The 24,383-nt window shown below is 46.2% G+C and overlaps 1 long non-coding RNA gene across 3 annotated transcripts in view; it reads left to right on the top strand.

The window, feature by feature from the left end:
- LOC138847748 (uncharacterized) overlaps nt 1-24,383 on the top strand; it is a 30,178-nt gene that overhangs the window by 478 nt on the left and 5,317 nt on the right. Inside the window, exons 2-3 of one of the 3 annotated variants that reach the window (XR_011385707.1) lie at nt 4,107-4,232; nt 22,400-22,633. This is a non-coding gene — a long non-coding RNA (uncharacterized lncRNA). Of the gene's footprint in view, nt 1-4,106; nt 4,233-8,164; nt 8,253-22,399; nt 22,634-24,383 lie in introns of those variants that run through there. The other 2 variants (XR_011385706.1, XR_011385708.1) reach the window with 2 other exon arrangements.

Here is a 24,383-nt window from a genome sequence, read left to right as displayed (position 1 = left end):
TCCCTGCTTTCTCTGTCAGTCCCCGGGCTTGGAGGAGGCGTGGGGTTTCTCTGGTCTAAGCGGCCCTCGCTCTTCTCTTCTGAGTACTGTCTTTCTGAGATTTACAGAAACAGGCCCGACCCTGAGAGGGCGGCTGCTCACGTGACCGCAGGTGTCGCGCGCGGTGGCCATTTTGTGAAGCAAAAAACGGTGGCTTGCACACACTGCTGGGAATGGGGGAGGAGAGGGAGAGAGGGGGAAGCAGAAAGCGAGGGGTGGGGAGGGGAGGAGGGAACTGGGCGGGATGCTGAGCAGAGTAGGGGTATGGGGGAAATGAAAGGGATCGCTGGTGGCCGGACGCTTCCCAGAGCGGTTGCCTAGGCAGCAGGGGGCGCCGCCTAGAAACCGAGCCCCCCCCCCCACGTGAGCGCGCGAGCCGCCCTCCCCCCACCCAGCTGCGAGGGAACAATGAGACGATCACGCGGCTGATCGTGAGCTGACGCTTCTGAGCCGGGCCCGGGACCCCCGGCGTTCCGTGGGAACGCAGGCTGCCTTGGGACCCAATCTCCTTTCGCGGGGCGCCCAGCGGCGCGGCGGGCACCCTGAGGGTTGGGAACGGCTCTCAGCACCCTTGGGAGTCTGGGGATATCTGTGGCCGCCGCCGGCAGGGTTGCTGGCCTGGGACCAGGGTGACCCCCCTCCCTCCCCCCTCCCCCTCCCCCGCTGCGGTGGGTGGGCAATGGGAGGAAACGGGTTTCTGCCATCTGAGGAACCTCTTCTTGTGGTCCCGGTCCGAGGCAGGCTACGCTGTACCACAGTCCCGCAAATAGAAAAAAATGTGTTATCTAGTGGTTTCCTCGCTTTAATTAAGCGAGTGGCCGCACAGAAGTGGTTCTTCCCAATGCTTTCTCCCCTCTCTTTTGACACAAATAAAACGCACGGTTTTCCTTTATGCACCAAAAGGTCTTATGCTGCCAGAATTCAGATGGTTGTGTTCTCATCACGTAATTGACCACACACATAACTTACCTCCCTTTTGCAATTTTTAAAATTAAAACCGGAATCCCAAGACGATAGGGAGATATTATTAACTCTGCGTCCAGAACCAAGTTGGTTAACGGCTTCGGGTCTCAATTTCCTTATCTAAAAAGGAGTCTAGACTGTAAAGCAAAACAAAGCAAAAACCCTCCCTTTAATAGCAAGTATTTTTGCAATGCTCCCTTTAACATATACTGAGATAGGAAATCTTAAATAATATAACCTAAGCCTACCAACACTGTTACAAAAATAACATAAAAATGATTATAAAGACAGGCCTGGTGGTGTGCCCACACCCCGTATGGGAGTGCCTGGTTCAAGTCCTGGCACCTCCACTTCCAACCCAGCTTCCCTGGAAGGCAGCAAGTGATGGCCCCAGCTCTTGGAGCTGGTGCCATCCATGTGGGAGACCCACATGGAGTTCTTGGCGCGGATCATTAGGGGAGTGAACCAGGGGATGGAAGAAATCTCTCTCAAACATTTTTTAAAAGTGATTATAATAAAACAGTGTATGTTTTAATATGTAAATGCCCCCTCAAAGCTACAGTAACTGATAATAGCTACCTGCCTAGGGCAGCCACAAATGCAAACTGGATAGATGTGTTGCTTCCACAACTCAAGTATCATGAACAATGTTGCCCTTGATGGCTTCATTCTCCAAAATGGTACATTCCTGAAACAAAACAAACCTTTCAATTGATACAGTAGTGGCATTCACGGGCAATTTATTGTGTATGGAAACTAGGCAAAAATACTTTGTGTTTGTATGTGAAACAGTGTACTTTCTAGGCTTAGCTGAAGGTGAGCTAGTTTGTCACCTGCGTGAGTGTCCAGTGGATCAGTTCTTGGTTTTGTGGGGGACCTGATCAGCATGGTAGAGCATCTAGCACACCTGGCTCCTGCCGACTAAATGCCTGTAGCCTTTACCAGTCACTGTGATAAGGAAAAACACACAGATTTCCACAATGCCCCTTTGAAACCACCAGGTTTATTGATCGTTAGTGTCCCTTCCTGCCCTGAGATTGTTGAGTTCTCACGGAGCCTTAGCAGGGTATGTTCTTGGTTTTGCTTCAATTTCCTTTCATTATAGACCAGGGTAAACATAAATCCGCAATGGAAAAGCTGTGGGTTCTCACAACTCTTCAAACTGCATGTAGCAACAGTGAGATGCACTGGCTACATCTATCCAAGGAGTTGTGGCCTTTGTTTTACTTTTGAGTAGCACCAGTATACAAGGTACTGCCATGGGAGTGCCTAAAAGAATTAATGTTTTGTATTTTCAATTAACCCCTGCTCCTAGGCATAATCAGCTCAAACCCCCAGGGTGTTTTGTTAATCAATATGTTATAATTGGAATATCAAGTTGGAGAGGAAGTAGGGAAAGAAACAACGCTTTGTCTTCAAACACAGTCACTCTAAAAAAGAATGATGTGAACCCCCCTCCCCCCCCCCACCCCCAGGCAGCTAAAGAAGCCAACTAGCCAGCTTTCAGAGTACTCCAAGTGACTTTCCCATTAAGCAGGTGGATATTTTCCCCACAGGATGGTCCTTTGCAAATTTTACTTGAAGTGACCTAAGAAAGGTTAGAAATGACTGCAATATAGGAAATTTGTTTTGCAAGCCCACTTAATTTTGTTCCCAGACATACAGCTCTCCTATGGAGCAGATAGTCTACCTACACCACCTCCGTCCCTGGAGGCAGCCCAGGGGACGAGCGCCTGGGATGTGCACTTCCCCCAGCAGTTCAGCTCCCTGCCCCGCTGCTTCCAAGCTGTGTGAGTGGCAGCAACTCAAGGACATCTCAGTACCTCAGGTTCTTTTATCTATAAAGATAGAATTAAAGTAGTTTCTGACTCCAAAGGTGGTTAGGATAAAGGTGGGAGTAAGAGTTTAAAAACTGGCAGCTCCGCGTGCAAATAGAAGTGGCTGTCTCCCCATCATCTCAACTCTCCCAGCAAAGCGGGTTGCTCCAGGCACTGGGCTCCCAAGGCACCTCCAGCTGAGACCTCCACTGTGACACCGTGTGGCACTGCGTTGTGTGAGCCTGCAGGGGAGAGGGGACCGGGAGCACACAGATGTTCAGTAGCTGTTGAATGGTGGGTGCAAAGTGCAAATGCCTGCCCTGGGGAAGTCATAATGTGGGCATGTTAAGAGGTCTAGATCCATTATTTCACATCCATAGATGACTTTAAGTCAACTTCCTCATTGCTGAGACTGAGATAGACTGAAACCACGTTATCACAGTGCACAGAATAATGTGTCCAAGTAACCTAAAACACAGCGCTAAGATAATTCAGCTATTTTGCAGCTAGAAGAAAGGAATGCCAGAGCCTGTCCTGGGCTTTGTGATTACCATCTTTGTGCCAGATCCACTCCATGGGAAGAGCTCCCTGGGCCCCACTGACCCACACTTCCTTTAGTGCGGATCGGGAATAAAGTTCAAAGAAGGAAAAACTTCCCTGTAATCAGGAGGATAATTATAGGTCTGGAGGTAAAAGCAGTTCCCTACTGAGTCTCCTTTTATGTTTTCAAATGTAATGGGCTTTTTGGATTTTTGTTTGTTTGTTGCTTCAGATAAAGTAGATTAACTTCAAGTGCCAGATAATTGATGATAATTAGGAGAATGTTACTAATGTTGTAGGCAATTATTCTCTCCAATAGCAGAGCTGACCTGGAATCTATACTTTCCTGCCACCAAAGATGGCAAGACCAAAACCAAAATTAATATCAAAGGGCATCTTTGCCAATAAATGGCTGAAAATTGTTGCCAACAGAAAAGCCCAGGACACGTATGCCTTCATTCAGGCAAAGTGGCTGAGTAGTACAAGGAGTAGCAATTGAATGAAAAGGGGGTCTTGCCTGGGGTAAGCCTTGGAAGTTAAGAGCATAGTGAAGGAGCTCGCATGCGCTCAAGAGTCCATGCTGGTCTTAGGTAGTAACGGCATTTTGTAGAAATCACTATCTCTGGTGATGTTAGGACTTGAAGCCTGGCCAGACCTCACAGATGGGACTATTGTCCTGTGTCTGCATTTGCTAAACTTCCCCTCATACCTTCCTACTTAGTGATCATTGCTGTCATTGACCTACAGACCCAGATGGCTGCTGGATGAATCTACAGGCCCATGCCAAGTGGGCCCTGGGGCCCTGGAACTCCCCCAACACAGCAAATCCGAAGCAGCATTCTTCATCGTCTCCAAAAATGACTTGGTCCTCAGGTAATTTTATCTCCCATGAAATGAGGGACCTTTATCATAGATCAGAGTGTCCTCATTGTTTCTCACACCCAGACTTAAAACCTCTGATGTTTGCTTCCATTTCTCTTCTCTCATAAGCAGACCCTTCCTCCTCTCCCACCTGACACCTCTCCAATTGATCTCATCATCTCTCTTTTCCAGGTCAGGACTTTCTTTACCTCTACATCAGTAGCAAGCAATCTTTGTACTGTTTACTGTTGTTGTTACATGAGTGCCAATTTAAGAATGATAAGCTGTTTCTCCTTGTAGAAAAAACTGAATAGCTTGAGCACTGCTCAGCCCTGTACTTGCCTATCCCAATAACTTCTACGCTGCCCTTCCTGCCTCATTCTCTCCCTCTCTTCCGCACCCTTTCCCTGTCTGCCAGTTTTCTCCATAAACAGACTCCTCTTGTGCCACTTTCCTGCTTGAACATCCATTCAAGGTCATGACCCCAGATCCCATTCCCACCCATCTTGCCCACTTTGCCCCCTGCCATGACCCCTACCACCATTCTTGCACTGGATTACTCACTGTTCTCTGAGCATGCTCAGTGTGTCCCCAACTCTGTGCTTTCTTCACCAGGTCCACTCCTTGCAAAATGTTCCCCTGTATTTCGACCTTTGGCTGCCTAGCTGAACCTTTGCACACATATGTACACATATATCATGTTCACTTTCCATGAAGTTTTTGAAAACCCTTCTTATGTATGGTCTTCAAAACTTTTGTACCAGAATGAACTTTTTTTTTTTTAATTTATATATGTGAGAGGCATAATCAATCCCCAAACATCCACAATAGCTGAGGCTGGGCCAGGCTGAAGCCAGGAGCCAAAAACTCCCACATGGGTGCCAGTGACCCAACTACTTAAGCTATCATGTGCTGCCTCCAGGATATGTGTTAGCAGGAAGCTGGAAATGGGAGCAGAACTGGGACTCAACCCAGGCACTCCGATATGGGATACAAGCATCCTAAGTGGCATCTCAACCACTAGGCCCAGTGTCCACCCCAGACTTAGGTTTGTTGTTGTTGTTGTTGTTTTGAGATTTATTTATTTATTTGAAAGGCAGAGAGAGAAAGAATGAGAGAGAGAGAGAGAGAGATTTTCCATCCACTGGTTCACTTCCCAAAATGGCCGCAACAGCCAGAGCTAGGTCAATCTAAAGCCAGGAACCAGGAGCCTCCTCCAGGTCTCCCACGTGGGTTTTTCAGGGGCCCAGGGACTTGGGCCATCTTCCACTGCTTTCCCAAGCCATGGCAGAGAGCTGGATTGGAAGTGGAGCAGCCGGGACTCAAACCAGCACCCACATGGGATATTGGCGCCACAGGCAGCAGCTTTACCAGCTACACCACAGCACCGGGCCCCCCAGACTTAGTTTTTAATTATATTTTCCATGAACTTTATGAAGCCATTTCATATTCAAATAATTGCCAGTCTGGTATGTCATTTGACACAGGTCAGCTTCTTCCACAGGTACATTTTCCACCAAGGGCAGACACAGTTTCTTTTTTATTTTTTTAAATTTGTATTTATTTATTTGAAAGACAGAGAGACAGAGACAGGTAGAGAAAGATCTTCTGTTCACTGATTCACTCTCCAAATGTCTGCACCCGTCAAGAGTCAGAACTCAAGGTCTCCTTGGGTGGGGACAGGGACCCAAGTATTTCAGCCGGCAGCTGCTGCCTCCCAGGGTGTGCATTAGTAGGAAGCTGGAATCAAGAATGGAACTGAGCTTTGATCCCAGGCACTCTGATATGGGATGCGAGTATCCCAACCAGCATCTTTTTCTTCTCCCTTTTAAAGTTTTTATTGAATTTTATTTTCATTTTATTTGAAAGGCAGACAAGCAAACAGACAGATGGACAGATAGAAGTATTGCACCTGCTGGTTCACTCCCCAAATGCCAGCAACAACCAGGGCTGGGCCAAGTCAAAGCCAGGAGTCAGGAATTCAATTGGTATCTCCTGCGTGGGTGACAGGGAGCCAGCTACTTTGAGCCACTACCTACTGCCTCCCAGGGTGTGCATTAGCAGGAAGCTGGATCAGAAGTAGAGTAGCTGGGACCAGAACCCAGGCACTCTGACATGGGATGCGGGTATCCCAAGTGGTATATTACTATGCCAAATGTCCACCCTCAGACACAGTTTCTTATCTGTGCATCTCCATGGAGCCTGGTGCCTCTTAAGGGTCCTGCTCCACCAAGAAACGAGATGCCCCAAAGCAGAGGTAGGAGAGGAAAGAAATGGAGCTCTTGAACCATGTCATGGAGGAGAGAGCTAACCCAGAAAGGAAGCACACAGGCTGAGGGTTACAAACTCAGGCTCCTCCAGGGCCTGACAGGCTATGTGACTAGAGAAAAGGAGCAGAGAGAAGCCGGGGGTGCGCTGTGCTGGACAGAGGGACACCCAGCACAGGGCCCACCCAGGCATTCCCTAAGGGAATGCAGGCTCGTCGGTCAAGGTTTTTCCAGAGAGGTGGGAGTGCAGAATTTTTGTGTGAAATGTTCCAGTTTGTCACTGTTGGCAGCTAATTCTGATGATTCCGGTTCACTGTTGTGTATCTAGAAGGCCTGAGGGCTTTTGATACTGTCCTGTTTTTCAAGCTGGATTGATGGATACATGAGTATTTGTTCTCCCTGTATTTTCCTTGCCTTCTAGAAATATTTTAAACGTCCTTCCCTAAGAATATGTGTTCCCAGTGAGGTTGAAAAATCTTTAAACGCCTTCTAGGAGCTCAGTTTTGCCAGCAGAACACCCAAGTGCATCCTCTGCATCGTGTGGCTTGTTGTTTGTCAGCGCGTGCAGATCAGATGAAGGTCTGTGGCCATGCCCCTCACTTGAATAGCAATTCTATTAGTTAAGTGTTACTTTGTGCTGAGAATAGGAAAATCGGCAATGATATTTCTTCCATAAGGATAGTTCTATGAAAGGAAAAAATGTTGCAGCTCACCAACTGCCACCCACTGTTTCCTCTCTGGAATGTTTTTTAATCTATCATATGTTACCTTTCCTGTAACTTGATCTTGAATATCAGAAGAAATTAATTATCATGTGTGCACCACTCTCTGACTTCAAACATAGGCATGTTCTTCTTCATGATTTTGATAAAGTTTGTATGGGAGGCCTGTGCTTTGAATGTGGCCCCAAAATCCATTTGTTGGAAACTTAATCTTTAACATCATGTTAATGGTATTGGGATTTTGCTTATAGGGGCCTGATCAAATGATCATTATAATAAATACATGAACCTCAAAACCTGAGGATGCTTTTTGTTCCCATGTATAATCAGGACTTCATCCTGTTGATTCTCCCAGGACTCTGTTTTATTTTTATTTTTATTTTTTTTGGCGTTTTAAAGGCATTCACACACCCATGTTCATAGCAGTTGCTATGGTTTGGATGTGATTTGTATCCTCCAAAGTTCTGGTTTTTAGTGTTTATTCATTTGTACTTACCTGAAAGACAGACAGAAAAGGGATGGAGGCAGAGAGAGAGAGAGAGAGAGAGAGAGGTCTTCCATCTGTTGGTTTACTCTCCAAATACCCACAACAGTCAGGGCTGGTCCAAGAGAAAGGCAGGAGCCCCAAACTCCATCCCCGTCTCCCACATAGGTGGCAGGGACTGGATATTTGAGCCATCATTTGCTTCCTTCCAAGTGCATTAGCAGGAAGCTGGACTGGAAGCAGAAGCAGAGGCAGGACTCCATCCCAGGTACTCTAACAGGGGACATGGGCATCCCAAGCAACAGCTCAGTCTGCTCTGCCACCACACTCAGTCCCCAGTGTATTGTGATAGCTAGAATAATACTGCCTGCCTTTGAGAGGGAATTAGGATTAGATGAGGTCATGAGGGTGGGCCTATTTGTAAGAAGAGGAAGAGAGACTTGGTTTGGCACATGTGCTCTGTTCTGCCAGGTGATGCTGTCTGCTGTGTGATGAAGCAGCAGGAAGGCCCTCACCAGCTCCAGCACCATGCTCTTGGACTTCCCAGCCTCTAGAACTGTGAGCCATATTAACTTATACTTTTAAAAAATTACCCCATTTCAGATATTTTGTTATAGCCACAGGAGAGCAACTAAGACAGTGAGTATCCTGGGGTGCAATGTGTACCTGTTTCTCTAAGAGAGCTATCTAAGCACCATGGACGTGCTTGTATAACTGCCTTTGGTTCCAAAAGCTGTTCAGTCTCTATTTTGGGTGAAGCAGTCATGATTCACTTGGAGCCTGAAACAAGTCACTTTACCATTCTGTACCTCAGGTTCCTCATTTATGAAACAAGGAGAATGAGAGTCAGCCCCTATGTTTCACATATAGATAGGGAATTGTTTTATCTAGGTGGGGGGAAAAAAAGCACAAAGGAGAAAAGTATCAAATCAAAGTGATATTTTCATCATTTAAGAAATGTTCACTGGCGCTAGCGCTGTGGCCTAGTGGGTTATGCCTCCACCTGTGGTGCCAGCATCCCATATGGGTGCTGTTTTGTGTCCTGGCCGCTCTACTTCTGATCCAGCTCTCTGCTATGGCCTGGGAAAGCAGTGGAAGATGGCCCAAGTCCTTGGGCCTCTGCACCTATGCAGAAGACCTGGAAGAAGCTCCTGGCTCCTGCATTCTGATCCGCCCAGCTCTGGCCATTACAGCCATTTGGGGAGTAAACCAGCTGATGGAAGACCTCTGTCTCTCTCTGTTTCCCCCGACCCCCACCGCCCTCTCTTTGTAACTATGCCTCTCAAATAAGTAGATAAATCTTTAAACAAATGTGTACTGAACACCATGCTAAGTCAGGGCTGGGGGGAAGACAAATAAGTGTAAAACATGGCCTCTGCTGTCACAGAATTGAGGCAAGAAGACATACACACATACAAAGATCATAACAGAGGATGCAGCAGGTTGTGATACATGCCATCTAGACTGCTCTCCTCTACCAGGGAGCCTATATGCTATTCACTTTTGTAAACACAGAGGGAAGGAATGAATGGATGGTACTGAAAATGAAGGAGCTGTTCTAAGAAGGTGGGTTTGAGAGTTTGGGGAACTTTCAAAGTCAAAGTTTGAATCAAGTGTGGAAACATGGACAGGATTCGCATTGTCAGATGGGGAAGAAAGACTATTTTAGGTGGGAGTAGCTATGGGGATAAGGGAGGAGATATCCAGTACTCAGAAACTCAGAGATGGGAATGGTCAAGTAGCTTTTGGAAATGATGAGTTTAGGAAACAGTGGTTGGAGGGGATGGTTCATTCATTTACTCAGTAAAACCCACAATGTACTGTCCCAACAGGTGAGCATACAGTGGTGAACAAGAAAGATATTAGCCCTTGACCTCATAGAACTGACATCTGTTGACTGTGGTGTGTGTGTTTTATTTTTTTAAGATTTATTTATTTATTTATTTAGAAGGCAGAGTTACAGAGAGAGAGACAGACAGACAGACAGACAGACAGAGAGATCTTCCAGCCACTGGAAGATCTCAGCCAGAGCTGAGCCAACCCAGACCAGGAGCTTTATCCATGTCTCCCACATAGGTGCAGGGGCCCAAGTAGGTGGGCCATCTTCCTCTGCTTTCCCAGGTGCATTAGCAGGGAGCTGGATCAGAAGTGGAGCAGCCAGGACTCGATCTTGTGCCCATATGAGATGCCAGCACTGCAGATGGTGGCTTTACTTGCTATGCCACAGCACGGGCCCACAGTGTTTAAGTGGGTGTTTAGAAAGATCACAGGAGATAAAAAGGTAAGTTGAGGCTGGTCATGGAAAGTGAAGTGTTTGGGAGCCACTGAAGAGTTCCAACTTAGAGAATGACAGGAGAAATGTTACCTTTAGGATAGTAGTCTGTCAGGGTTGCCCACAGTGTGAGTGAGGGAAGAGAGGAGCTGAAGCTAGACAGTCAGGTATCAAGTGTCCTAGGATTAAACCTCCATAGGACCAGGAAGGAAGGGAGAATATAAGGTGAGGACATCACCCAGGGAGAGGCAACAGGCTAAGGCCCTGATCAGACATGAAAACAAAAAGCATTCTCAGGTTTCAAGGCTCAAGTATTTATTATAATTATCATTTAGTCAGCTCTGTATAAGCAAGATCAGACCTTATACTTGAAGGAGGATGACCAGGGCCTAAGGCCTAAGGTTCAATCCTCTTCTCACTCATGGCTCTCCATATTCCTTCCAAATGGACATTTCTCTTCTAGCTCCCTGGGTAAGGAGCGTCATATTCCACTTGGAATATAGGCCACTGCATACTAAATCTTGTCTTGCCTTCCTCGAAGAGTCAGTGCAAAAAGGAGGCAGCTTGTCATGTGAGGCAAGTCCTTTAAGCTTCTCAGATGAATGTTGCTATATTAGGACCAAGGACTGTTATGCAACAAGACCCAGCTACACCTTTCCTTGATGCCTGTACTTCACAGCAAAGACTACCTGTTGAACTAACAGATGTCGTATTTTGGAAAAATGATCATTCCTGGGGGTTCATTCTCCATTAATCTCACAGGAGCTCAGTTTCAGCATTAGCTATTTTGGATGTGGGGAAAGAATCTCTATTAAATGAAGCAGTGGTGACATGATAGAATAGATGGAAATGTTTTACATTATGATCTGTATAAAGCTAGAATAGTGCTAGGATTTCAACTGGTTCATAACTGACAAACAAGAAGCCTCCTTTTCCTCTCCCCCAGCCAAGGCAGGCATTCCATCTTGGGGGCCCCCAGCCTGCTTTACATCCCTTACCACCCCCTGACAGAAGGTATATGCTCACATGTCCCTGTCCCCAGTAGACTATGAATATTTGGAGGAGACGATTTTATTCATTTGCAGATCGCTAGCACCTGGTACTGAGCCTGGAGCATAGTAGGTACTCAGTAAATATCGATTAGATAACTGGGTAGAATACATGCATTTCCTCACTCTACATGGATGATGGAGCAGGCCTGGAGATCACTGTTATTTTGTTATCACTTTAAAAACTGAAACCACATCAACATTTAAAACTTTGCTCTGCCGAAGACCCTGTTAAGGGGATGAAAAGACAAACATTGGGAGAAAATATTTGCAAATCATGTATCCGATAAAGGACTTATATCTAGAATACATAAAGAACTCTCAAAACTCAACAATAAATAATCCAGTTAGAAAATGGGCCGAAGACATGAACAGATATTTCACTGACGAAGTCATATAAATAACAAGTAAGCACATGAAAAGATGTTCATCATCAGCCATTAGACAAATACAAATGAAAAGCACACACCTATCAGAATGGCCAGAATTAAAAATAGTGACAACACCAAATGCTGGTGAGGATGCAGAGAAACTGGATCTCTGCTGCATTGCTGGTGGGAATGTAAAATGACACAGCCACTCTGGAAAGTGATTTGGCAGTTCCTTTTAAAACTAAAAACAGACTTACCGTATGACCCAGCACTTAATTCTTGGGCATTTATCCCAGAGAAATGAAAACTTACTTTCTCACAGAAACTGCTACACAAATGTGGTTAGCAACTTTATTTGTCATAACCAAAGACTGCAAACGATCCAAATGTCTTTCAATGGGTGACTGCTTAAAGGAACTGTGGTACATCCGTGCCGTAGAATTCTACTCAACTCGGGAAACAACCACCTGGATGGCGCCCAGGGAATTATGCTGAGTGGGAAAACAAAGCCCATCTCAAAAGGATGCATAGCTGTTGATGCCATCTATATAACACTCGTGGAACAGCATAATTCTAGGGAGGAAGATCAGCTTAGTGTGGCTGGGGTGAGGGAACAGAAGGGGAGTGGGTGTGACTCTAAAAGGATGGCCTGAGGGAGCCTTGTGGTGATAGTGGAGTTAAGTATCTTGATGGGTGCGAACTACATGTGATAAAATTGCATCAGGGTGGGTGTTTGGCATGGCAGTTAAAATGCCACGTGAGATGCCCACATCCCATATGGGAATGCTTGGGCTCGAGTCCCAACTCTGCTCCTGATTCCAGCTTCCTGCTAGGAGGCAGCAGGTGATGGCTCAAGTACTTTGAGTCCTTGCCCACCATGTGGGAGACCCAAATAGAGATTCTGGCTCCTGGTATTGGCCTGGCCCAGCCCTTGGCTGTTGCTGGCATTTGGTGAGTGAACCAGTGGATGAATGATCACTCTGTGTGTCTCTTGACCTTTCAAATAAATATAAATAAATAAAATTGGCATGGAGAGACATAGCCACACACAAATGAGTGCATGTAAGACTGGTGAAATCTGAATAAGGGCTGTGGATTGTACCAGCATCAGTTTCCTGGTTTTGATTCTGTAGACGGTTGTGCAACTTCCTGTTGACTATAATTATTTCAAAATTTAAAGTTTTAAGAAATGAAACCAGTCAGCATCTCTGACTTGCAACTTTTTCTTTTATGCACACCCTGTATTTTCAAAACTGCTCCTTACATCATGATTTGTAAGAACTCCAAGGCAATTAAAATATATCTAGAGCCTCCCAACATGCCTTTAAAGTTTGAATTCTTTTGTCATTATTTGATGGTGGTAACAATGGGAGCAGGTTTCTTTCTTTTTTTTTTTTTTTAAGGATTTATTTATTTATTTGAAAGGCAGAGTTGCAGAAAGACAGAGACAGAGACAGAGAGAGAGAGAGATTTTTCCATCTGCTGGTTCACTCCCCAGATGGCCACAACGGCTGGAGCTGTGCTGATCCGAAGCCAGGAACCAGGAGATTCTTTTGGGTCTCCCACAGGGGTACAGGAGCCCAAGGACTTGGGCCATTTTCTACTGCTTTCCCAGGCCAGAGCAGAGAGCTGGATTAGAAGTGGAGCAAGGACTCGAACCAGCACCCATAAGGGATGCCGGCACTGCAGGCGGCAGCTTTACCTGCTATGTCACAACGCCAGCCCAGCAGGTTTCGTTTTGTTTCGTTTCGTTTCGTTTCTATTCTTTTTTTTCTTTTCTTTTCTTTTTAAGATTGATTTATTTATTTGAAAGTCAGAGTTACACAGAGAGGGAAGGAGAGGCAGAGAGAGAGAGAGAGAGAGAGAGAGAGAGAGTCTTCCATCTGCTGTTTCACTCCCCAGTTAGCCACAACGGCTATAGCTGCGCCAATCCAAAGCCAGGAGCTTCTTCCAGGTCTTCCCAGGCAGGTGCAGGGGCCCAAGGACTTGGGCCATCTTCCACTGCTTTCCCAGGCTATAGCAGAGAGCTGGATCAGAAGTAGAGCAGCCAGGACTTGAACTGGTGCTCATATGGGATGCCAGTACTGCAAGTGGCAGCTTTACCTGCTGTGCCACAGTGCCAGCCCAGCAGGTTTCTTTTAAATGCCCAATCCCAATTTCTTCCCGCCTCCTTCCTTCTTTGCTGGGCATGAAAATCATCTTCGTCTTTGATAAAACTCTTCTGACAAATGCTAGGGTGAAGTGTTTCTCAAGATTCTGGAAGATTAATCCAAAGTCAACACTAGCTGGCCTTGTACTTATTGAACTTCTCTTTTGGAGTCACCCCTGAAGGTTTACTGGACGGCTCCCTACTTGGTAGTTAACCATCACAGCCTCCTGGCGGTACTTCTTTACCTCATCGCAAGGGCAAGTGGCAAACATTTCTCCCAGGACCTTCAGCATCAGGTTGGCTGGGGAAGCAGAGAGAAAAGAAAGGCAAGTCCCCTAAGGGACACTTTCTGTCCAGCAAGACCTGGGAGCCGGTGCCTGTGAGGGTGTCAAGATGCAGTTCTTGGCTCCTGACTTCAGCCTGGCCCAGCCCACGCTGTTGGGGGGCATTTGGGGAGTCTGTGTGTGTGTGTGTGTGTATGTCACTTTGCCTTTCAAATAAGTAAACTTAAATACACATACACACACACAGGGTATCCATAAAGTCCAGACATGTAGATACTATCATTTTTTTCTGAAGATGTCCTTAACGCTCTTCTATATTTTTACCTGTTTCCAGACTGTGTAGTTAGCTAGGGTGTATGGCTCAACTGCAGCATGAATGGAGCTGTTTTCAGCCTTGCTATTTATAGGATTCCCGTGGGTTACCCAACTCCAAGCCACTCAGTTTCAGGACTTCTAAGTCATAGACTCATTCACTAGGTCAGCATTCTTGAGTTCCATCTCTGTTTCGTGACAGCATTCCCAGTAGGTGGGAGAAAGCAATTCCTGTTGATGATCAACCTTGTGGGGGCACTGATCCCTGCACAGATTCTTTGCGTCATAGTCTTAGGAGCTCCTCAGCATAATCACATGCTTTGTACTTCTGAGAGGGAGGAGTTAGTGAAACTCTGGGATCTCTCTGCCAGCTTGGTGACGGTGCTACCCTCACTGACTTCATGTTTGTAATTGTTCAACCATGAGTTGACCAGCCTTGTCATAAGAAACAACTCGTGAAAACTCATCAAGAAAATGACTGCTCTGTTCAAGTCATTTCATTTTTTTTAAAGATTTATTTATTTATTTGAAAGGCAGAGTTACAGAGAGGCAGAAGCAGAGGGAGAGGAGAGAGAGGTCTTCCATCTGCTGGTTCACTTCCCAAATGGCCGCACTGCCAGAGCTGGGCCAATCCAAAACCAGGAGTGAGGAGCTTCTTCTGGGTCTCCCATGCAGGTGCAGGGACCCAAGGACTTGGGCCATCTTCTACTGCTTTCCCAGGCCATAGCAGAGAGCTGGATTGGAAGTGAAGCAGCTGGGACCTGAACCGGCACCCATACAGAATGCCAACTCTGCAGGTGGTGGCTTTACCTGCTATGCCACAGCGCCGGGCCCCGTTTCACTTTTTTTTTTTTTTTAACTTATTTAATTTATTTAGTTGAAAGGCAGAGAGAAAAAAAGAGATACCTTCCATCCTCTGGTTCACTCCCCAAATGCCCATAACAGCCAAGACAGGCCCAGGCCAAAGTAAGTAGCCTGAAACTCAATCCAGGTCTCCCACATGGATGGCAGGGACCCAAATACTTGAGCCATCATCTGCTGCCTCCCATGGTGCATTTTATCAGGAAACTGGAATCAGAATTGGAGCCAGGACTCAAACCCCAGGAGTCCTATATGGGATGCAGGTGTCCCAAACAACATCTTAATCTCTGTACCCAACACCCACCCCTGTTCCAGTCATTTCTACAACAGAAGGAATCCCAGGCAAAGTGCTTGGAAAGTCTTTCTTTACCCACTTTCTTAAGCCAGTTGGTCTGAGGAAACACCTGTACTGCTGTGTCCCCAGAAGCACTCAGTTCTTAGGAGATAATAAAGAGATGTGTAAGAGAGTCTAACAGCAGTAAAACCATAGAGACGGGAAACAATTTTTCCAGTCAGCTATGGAACATTGACCCAGAATTGCTTCTGTAGTTCCACCAAGGCTGCCCCCTTCCCCACCCTGAATGCTACAAATAGCTAATGTTGCCACGGTTACTCTACAAGATAAGCCTGGTACTACAGTTCGAGACCGTTATTACTTATTTCTTTTCCTTAATTGTGAACTTTGGACTTCTAGTCTAGCAAAGGACCGATGAGTGAGATTTAAGGAGAAGCTAATTGAACTCTAAAATCTGAGCATGCTGGGAGATGCTAAGCAGGTTAAGATGGATCGATTGGCACATCCTCATGCGAGCAGATTGTTGTTTGGAGCTAAAATATTGGTGTGCTTGGCAAGAAAGAAAATATTGGGCTTAATCTCAGTTCTAGTGATCTGTTGCTGTATAAAAGCCACCCGAAACTTTAGTGGCTTAAAATACCTATTTATTATTCTTCATAGTTCTTTGGAATGATGAGTTCAGCCATGTGATTCTTCTTTGCGCTTCTGATTTGAGTTGCAGTTAGATGGGGGATAAGACAGCCCTTACCTGAATCTTCTTCCCGCACATGTCTGGCACCTGGGGATGGAGTGGCTGGAAAACCGCTGTAGGCTTCCTTATAGCATAGCGGGCTCAGAGACTTGGGCTCCCCAAGCCAGTTGCTGTGCTGAGATGCGGATGGTAGCTATGAGACTCCTTAGGACCTAGCTTTGGAAGTCATGCAGTATCATTCTGAGGAATTCTACTAGCCAAAAAACCAAGAGCCTGAATATCTGTCCATTGTGAGGTGGCCTTCTCTGGGGTTTAGCTCTTACGGTCTGGCGCTCCGGAGCAGGCATGTCTTGAGTTTCGAACACCGGATACTGAAGCGGGTCTCAAATGCGAATGCCAGATCCATACAGGGCCTTCCATCCTTTTCCTGACATTCTAGGAACACCATGTAGGCTGCCAGGCACTGACGCAGCCTGTCTGCAGGCCCAGCGCACCGAGGGGCCCAAGCCTTCCTTATCCTCACCACGCTTTCTCCTCCTTACCACCAGCTTTCACAGCACAGGGTACAGCAGTTCCACCCCAGCCATCTACTTCCACTTGTGTCTGCTTTTACCTTTCCCCTTTGTCTTCTAGAGCTTCTTTCCAACCTATACTTACTTGCTTCAGTAAAAGCTCTCCCTCTTTTAATTACATATATAAGCCCAAACCCTATCCCCAAGCAAGACTGATGTTAAACCACAGTGATTTTACTGTTAAGCTTGTCTTAAAAAAAAAAAAAAAGAAAAGGTCATAAATTATGAAATAAAATCAGACACAAAGATGCAGTTAACTTCAAGCCCTAAACTCTGAATTCTCAGAAGTACCTATCAAAATCTCTCTCCTTGGGGGCCAGCGCTGTGGCTCAGTGGGTCAACGCCCTGGCCTGAAGCGCTGGCATCCCTTATGGGCGCCGGTTCAAGACCCGCTGCTCCTCTTCAAATCCAGCTCTTTGCTATGGCCTGGGAAAGCAGTAGAAGATGGCCCAAGTCCTTGGGCCCCTGCACCCACGTGGGAGACCTGGAAGAAGCCCCTGGCTCCTGGCTTCAGATCGGTGCAGCTCCAGCCGTTGTGGCCATCTAGGGAGTGAACCAGTGGATGGAAGACCTCTCTCTCTCTCTCTCTCTCTCTCTGCCTCTCCTCTCTCTGTGTAACTCTGACTTTCAAATAAATAAATAAATATTTTTTAAAAATCTCCTGAAAATTAACAGCTTTTTCCTTGCTCCCTCTTAAGTCTAATTGCTTTACATGTTAGTGTTTCAAATGAATAAAACCTGTCTTGTTTTCTGTTGTAAAATTGTTTCTGTTTGTTTTTAAAATTATCACAAGATGACATTTTTTTTCCTGCTCCTTCTTTTTCATACGAGATGAGGATTTAGCTGTGTTACGAGTTATGTAGAATTTTGAGGTCTAGCCTAGGAATCTAACACCCACTTGAACGTTGTTCTGTTTTTCTCTGGGAAGCAGCATTCCAAACTCCAAACCACAAACTTCAAAATGACATTTTATAGGCACGCCCCATTTAGATCCAGCTCTTGCCTGCTCATTTGGTTCTTTCCTTTGAGTTAGATCCTGAACTTGAATTTTGGGGCACATCATTGAAAACTTGAAAAGCAAAATTGATGTGGGGATTTTAGGAATGTTCTGGATGGGTTCAGGTCCAAGTTGTTCATCCCCATATCATTCTATCTCCTTCAGCTGAAACCTTTAGCCTAAACTGGAACTCAGGGAGGGTGGAAATTTCCCTTTAGAAACAATTTTCTACTTAAACACAAACTGGTGCTTAACATCATTGGTCAGTTTGGGGGCACCGCTATCCGGACTGGTGATCTCTGGGGTCATTGTCTACAAGTGTCTACTTGCCCATTTTTTCCCCTTTATTTTCATTTGCGAGAGAGAGAAAGCGAGCGAGCAACCATCTGTTGGTTCTTTCCCCAAATACCTGCAACATCAGGACTGGTTTGGGCCAGGCCAAAGTCTGGAGCAAGAAACTCATTCCAAATGTCCCATGTGGATGGCAGGGACCCAATCACTTGAGCCATCACTGCTGCCTCCCAGAAGTGCATTAGCAGGAAGCTGGATCAGAAGTAGAAGAGGGACTGGATCTCAGGCACTCTGATATGGAATAGGGGCACCCCAAGCAGCAGCTTAATCACTGGGCCAAATGCCTGCCCTCAGCTGTGCCCCTCCAGCTGCTGGTACCCAAAGACAGTGGGAACATCAGTGCACACAGCAGGAAGGAGGGAGGGTGGTAGACCAACCTGTGATAGCCATTATTACCTGTATTGTAGTGACGTGGCTGTCATGGACTCCTGTCATACTCCTCAATAAAGTGCTTAGGAACAGGACTGAGGACCCCCCAAAAAAGCAAAATCCCTTCCACAGCTCTAAGCTATGAGGAAACAATGTTAGGTACATGACTTCCAACACTCCGGCTGAACAAAAATGTAAATTTGCAACAAAAAAGAATCTGGGGCCGGCAGTTGTGGTATAGCTGGTTAAGCTGCACTGCTTGGGATACCCACATCCCATATTGGGGCAGTTCAAGTCCCAGATATTCTACTTGCAGTCCAGCTCCCTGCAAATGTATCCTGAGAGGCAGCAGATGATGGCCCAAATGCTTGGGCCCCTGCCACCCACATGGGAGATGTAGATGGAGTTCCGGCTCCTGTCTTCAGCCTGGCCCAACCCTGGCTACTTCAGGCCTTTGGGAAATAAACCAGCAGATGGGAGATCTCTCTCTCTCTCTCTCTCTCTCTCTCTCTCTCTCTCCCTGTCAAGCAGATGAAAATAAACATTTTATAAAATAATCACCCTGGGTTTCCTTTTGAAGGCAATCCTAGAGAAAATAGAAATAGGATTTCAGTCACATACAATATTTTAGAATCCCCAACTTGTTCATTATGTAAAATAAGTCATGATTTTATGCAGATGTTTGTTCATTATGGATGGATTTTACTCAGACATTCTCATTTTCAACTGAACTATCCAGAAAATTAGGGCATGCCAGGGGAGCTTTGGGATGAGCCACAGTGCTTACAACTTTCACAAGACATACAAATTTTGACTTAAGCTGGGGGAAAGGGGAGGGAATCTTCTCAAAAAGCCACCAAATATGTTGCCCTTCAATCTCATGAACTCTAAGCGAATCACTGCCTGGAAATAAAGTTTCCATCATGTCTCCAGGTCTGCTGAAATGCCAAAGAAAACCAGAGTCAGTCTACTTCATGGCATCTCTGAGAGTTGCCAAAACCTGGGGTAATTCTCAGAGAATGTCAGCTCTGTGGTCCACAGCTGGAGCACTGACCAGCTTCCACACAGGGCTCCAGTAAAACCTAGAATATGGTATTTCACCACCCAGATTACAAATAACCCCCTCCTGCCTGCCCCCATGACTATTGATCTCAAGAAGATGCAAGGGAATGAGGAAGAGGGGTCTTCAAAAAAATTCCTGGAGGGGCAGATGTTTGACCTAGTGGTGAAGATGGCCATGTCCCAATTGTGAATGCTTGCATTTAATACCCACCTCCAGTCCTGACTCCAGCTTCCTGCTAATGTAGATCCTGGGAGGTAGTAGTAATGGCTCAGCCATTTGGGTTTCTGCCACCCATGTGGAAGACCTGGATTCCTGGCTCCTGATTTCGTCCTTGGCCCAATCCCAGCCATTGCACACATTTAGAGAATGAACCAGCAGAGGGGAGTCCTCTCTGTCTATATATCTCTGTCTCCCTGCCTCTCAAAAAGAAAGTTCCTGGAAAATGAATACTATGAAAAGAAAACTATGCATGGTTTGCAAAAATTTTGTGCCAAAATAAACTTCTTTTAATTCTATTGTCCACAAACTTTTTGAAGTTCCCTCTTATTCTCATGAACTGCTAATAGAAGGATAGTTTGCAGTCAACCTTTATGGAGGATAATTTGTCAGTATCAAAATCCTTAAATGAAAGTGTTTATACCCTTTTTGTGTTAACTTTTTGTTACTTTAACTAAAATATCTGAGAGGAGCTACTTAGGAAGAAAGAGGATTTATTTCTGTTTGCAATTTTGGAGGTTCACAGTCCAAGATCAAGGGACCCCATTAGCCTGACATCTGATGAGGGTTGCAGAATATGTTCAGGGGGAGGATCCCACGGTGAATTGGGAGGCAGAGAGACACAGGGAGCACACTCTCAGATATTTTACCTAATTTAATGAAGATCTAACACAGGAAATTGGTAGTGGGGGGGGGTCATGACTATTAACTCTATCTGAAGTAGAGGAACCTTTGGAATTGTTTTATCAATTTGAAAGTTTGGAGGAGCATGCTAGAGAAAGCCTAGAATGCTGTTCTAGGTGATCCTGATGAGGGCTTAGCAGACCAGAACGCTGGTTGAATTTAGGACAGAAAATGCAGAGCTGATGAGGTCTCAGATGGACATGAGAATTCCATTGGTAATTGCACTAAAGGCCATACTTGTTGTGTGGTGACAAAGAATCTGCCTTTTTTGTGTCTATGTCCTAAGACTTTCTGGGAGGCTGAACTTAAAGATGGTGGACTGGTTTGTTTTTGATAAAGGAGATCTCAAGACAGCAAAGCATTCAGGCTGCAGCGTGGGTGTTTCTGGCAACTTTCAGTGAGAATCGTGAGCAAAAAGGAGCAGATTAGAAAGATTTGGAAATTTTGCAGCCTCGCCAGAGAAGGAATGAAGGAAAAGTGGTGTGTTTGGGACAGGAACATGCTTCAGAGAAACAGCCTGCTAAAGAGAATAGCACAGGTACAAGGGAGCCATGTGCTAATGGGTAAAGCTGTGGGAAAAAGACCTTGAAGACATTTCAGGGATCTTTGAGGCTGTCCCTCCACAGGATGCTGGCTTTTTAGGTGTACAGAACATGAGAGTTAGGGGCCATGGTAGCTTCCACCAAGATTTCAATGGAAAGCCTTGAGGACCAGGCAGAGCTGCGCCACAGGGTTGGAGCCCCTGTTAGGAACAAAGTGTCGTAAAGCTGTGAGTGCAGCTGCAGAGGAGACCCCAGAAAAGTGGAGGTGCCAAGCATGTGGGACACCCAGTGAGGAAAGCTGTAAGCAGTATCCCAGACAAGCCTGGGAAAGCTGCAGACATCGGCACACAGCCTTGGGGAATAGCTTTGTGGGCAAAGTCCATAGGGGCCTCCACCTAGGTAGAGGACAAACTCAGTATCCAGACAGAGATTGGTCACAGGGACAGAGTTACTGCAAAGAGCCCGTATTGGAGCAATGCTGAGCAGAAATGTAAGGTCAGTGCTACTGCGGAGAGTCCTCACCAGGACAACAGCTAGTGGAGCTACAGAGATGAGACCGCCACCTGTGAGAACTGAAGGGTGGACTGCAACCAGCAGAGCCACGGGGGCAGGGCTGCTTGAGCCCTTGGGAGCTCATCCACTACCATGCTGTGCCCAGGATGCCATACCTAGAGCTTTATATTTAATGTTTGCCCTGCTGGATTTTGATCTTATTTCAGCCTTGTGAATCCTTTTTGTTTCCCTGTTTCCCCTGTTTGGAATGGACATATAGACCCTGTGCCTGTCCTGCCAGTATGTAATTTGTATTTAACTGTACAAAGGCTCACAGCTAAGGGAGTTTGCCTTGAGGTTCAGATGAGACTTTGAACTTTTGAATTAATGTTGGACTGAGTTAAGACTTGGGTACTTTGGGGGATGGACTGATTATATTTTGCATTATGAGATAAACATGAACCTTTTGGGGGACTGAAGCAGAATGTTGTGGTTTGAATAATAGTTTGGTATCCCCCCAAAGCCCACGTATTGAGATTTTGGTCCTCAGAGTCTTATGTTAATGGTTGGTGGCTTATGGATAGAGATTTGATTTCATTATGGCATCTAGGTGGTAGGCCCAGTGGGAGGCCTTCAGTCAATGGGGACTTGTTCTGAGAAGGTAGTTCTCATGAGAGGGTTGGTTATTTAAGCTGAGTTTGGCCTCACTTCTCTCTCTGCTTTCTGGCTCACCATGTTATCCTCACTCCAGACCTATTCTGCCATTCATCACCCTTATCAGATACCAATACAATAAGACTTGCCTAATCTTGAACTGTGAACCTGCAAAACTGTAAGCCGAGATAAACGTTCTTCCTTCCTAAGAAACTCCTCTCAGGTATTTAAGTTGAAATAACAAAAAGCTGACTAATATACCCTTTCATTCAAAAACTCCACTTTTTATACAGAACTTTGCTGCAGCGGGGGAAAGTTTTAAAATAAGAACTCCACTTCTTGCATTGCATTAACAGAACACAAATCTTAGAAAGTGTATTAAGAGGCTGGCACTGTGGCATAGCAGGTAAAGCTGCCACCTGCAGTGCCAGCATCCCATATGGGCACTGGTTCGAGTCCCAACTGCTCCACTTACGATCCAGCTCTCTGCTATGGCCTGGGAAAGCTGTAGAAGATGGCTCAAGTCCTTGGACCCCTGCACCCACGTGGGAGACCCAGAGGAAGCTCCTGGTTCCTGGCTTCAGATCGGCACAGCTCTGGCCATTGCAGCCAACTGGGGAGTGAACCAGCGGATGGAAGATCTCTCTCTCTGTCTCTCTTTCTCTGCCTCTCTATAACTCTGCCTTTCAAATAAATAAATTGATCTTTAAGAAATATATTAATGTTTATCTCAATATTATTTATGATAGCAACAAACAATAAAGAAGACACTCAAATGTTTGAATACTATGAAGTCTTTTAAGTCATTAAAGTTGTGGGAAAATGTCCATGTTATCTTACACAGAAGGAGGCAAACCACAAAGGAACATCTTCCCCGGATTTGGAGGCAGAATGTGTGTTTATGTTTGTACAGAGAAACAATGAGAGGAATACATATCAAAATGCTAAAATGGCTGTCTCTGGCTGGTGGAATTAGAGCTGAATTTATAGTCTTCTTTGTGCTTGTTTGTTTTTTTGTTTGTTTGACAGGCAGAGTGGACAGTGAGAGAGAGAGACAGAGAGAAAGGTCTTCCTTTTTGCCATTGGTTCACCCTCCAATGGCCGCCGTGGCCGGCGCACGGCGGCCGGCGCACCGCAGCCAGCGCACCGTGATGATCCGAAGCCAGGAGCCAGGTGCTTCCTCCTGGTCTCCCATGTGGGTGCAGGGCCCAAGTACTTGGGCCATCCTCCACTGCACTCCCGGGCCACAGCAAAGAGCTGGCCTGGAAGAGGGGCAACCGGGACAGAATCCGGCGCCCCGAATGGGACTAGAACTCAGTGTGCCGGCGCCGCAAGGCAGAGGATTAGCCTAGTGAGCCACGGCGCCGGCCTTTGTGCTTGTTTTATTTTCCAATTTTCCAATGATTGTTAAATGCTTTTATAATCGGAAAGAAACGTATTCTAGCAAAATGGTGGCTTTGTAGCACCCCTTTGTTCTCCTTCTGTGAACCTCATTTGTGTCACAAACTCCTTTGAGAATGTGGTGAGAAGTGTGAACTTCCCAGAAATGCAAATGCAGAGTCAGATCTAGGGGTTCAGAGGTCCTGAGTAGAGCACTGATCAGCCGTAGTGTGGGTAGCTGCTACCTCATGGATTCCGTTGGCTCTTTGCATGTGCTCCGGGGCTGCTGGGGTCCCCAACCTTCTGCCCAGCCCATCAGCCACTGCAAGAACAGGCAAGACTCATCCTCATTGTATCCATACACCCAAATGAGTGTCTTGGATGTGTCCCAGTTTAGTCTCTCAGGATGACATCAACAACCGAGAGGTGTGGGTGGGGAAAATCTCAGTGTTCCAGAATCCTGCTCCCTAAGCCAGGGCACTAAGAATGGAGCGCGTGGACCACTTCTGTAGCTTCCTAATAAGCCTGGTCACTTGGTGTTCCCCAGGCACTGGGGAGCATGTACTCAGATGACTCTTATTAGCATGCAGCTAGCATGACGCTTGAGAACTTGCAAATTAATAGCAGGCAGTCATTACTGAGAAACCTGACTCAGTACAGGAGCAAAGTGATGAGAGCAGAAAGCAATGACTGGTGGCTGGGAAACCACCATCACCAGGTTACGATCTGAGACTAGAATTCAACGACTTAGTGGTAAAGATGAAAGGAGGCAGAGCTTCAAACCATAGTCCCGCTGGACCCAAGAAGTTGACCTTCAAGGAAGGTCATGAGCCTTAGATATATGTATGTAGGGGCTGAGGCCGGAGAAGGGTGATAGGGCCAATTTGTGAAGACTTGTAGCTCTTGCTGCTGAACTGAAAGCTAGCTGATCATATGATCAGGGCTGGAGATGGGAGGTCAGAGGAGCTGCAGGTAGGGGGCCATGGGAGTGATGGGATGTGAACCAAGACAGAGAGATGTTTGGACTGTAGGACACAGCGGGTCTGAGGAAAGGTGCGATTGGGGGTGCTGCTGAAGTCCTTGAGA

The sequence above is a fragment of the Oryctolagus cuniculus genome, chromosome X (genome assembly GCF_964237555.1).
Source record: "Oryctolagus cuniculus chromosome X, mOryCun1.1, whole genome shotgun sequence".
NCBI classification, from domain to species: Eukaryota; Metazoa; Chordata; class Mammalia; order Lagomorpha; family Leporidae; genus Oryctolagus; species Oryctolagus cuniculus.
The sequence above is the reverse complement of the archived record's forward strand: the minus strand, read 5'-3'. Positions and strand labels throughout refer to the sequence as shown.